Source organism: Chiroxiphia lanceolata, chromosome 25 (assembly GCF_009829145.1).
Source record: "Chiroxiphia lanceolata isolate bChiLan1 chromosome 25, bChiLan1.pri, whole genome shotgun sequence".
Taxonomy (NCBI): Eukaryota; Metazoa; Chordata; class Aves; order Passeriformes; family Pipridae; genus Chiroxiphia; species Chiroxiphia lanceolata.
Genome location: NC_045661.1, coordinates 2,226,826 through 2,227,439, shown reverse-complemented (window position 1 = coordinate 2,227,439; position 614 = coordinate 2,226,826). Strand labels below are relative to the sequence as shown.

The 614-nt window shown below is 59.3% G+C and overlaps 1 long non-coding RNA gene across 1 annotated transcript; it reads left to right on the top strand.

The window, feature by feature from the left end:
• LOC116798443 lies at positions 1–614 on the top strand. The gene is made up of 2 exons (XR_004360893.1): positions 1–67; positions 540–614. It is a non-coding gene; the product is annotated as an uncharacterized LOC116798443 (long non-coding RNA).

The window sequence follows — 614 nt, the reverse complement described above, 5'->3', positions numbered from 1 at the left end:
AACTGCCGGGGAACCCAAACGAGAGCAGCTGCAGGATTAACTACTCCTGTCCTACCCAGAGGACAAGGTGGGTGGGTGTTGGGGGGAGCAGGGAAGGGCTCTCCACACTTGTGCAAACCCTCAGAGCTGGTGCCCATTTCCACCCCAAACCTGGGCTCAGAGCAGGTTGGTGGGGCTGGAATTCCTTGTCAAAACTGTTCTCGTGCAAAAGGCTGGAGCTGCATCTCCCCAATTCCCACCTGGAATTCTGTCTGCTCCCCCGGGTGACCACCAGGACAGATCTGGGGCAGCATCCCCTTGGGTGTGCAGAGCTGTGGTGCTGCCCAGCCTCCAAATCTGAGCCCCCCACCCCGGCAATTCCTGCAGCAGGATCATCGGGGCACAGTAACGATCCAGGGATGCCCAGGAATCAAGAGCCACACACACATCCAGCACCCCGGGGTTACAACTCCATCAGCACCGCCGGGATCCTGCGCCCACAGCCAGTTAATTAGGAGAGCAGGCGGCACACAGAGCACAGCTTTCTGCTTCGCTTGCAGGAACGGCGGCGCGGGGAGGAGACAGACCATTAGGGCTGCGTTTCCAAGGAGATTTTCACACACTCTGATGGGGAG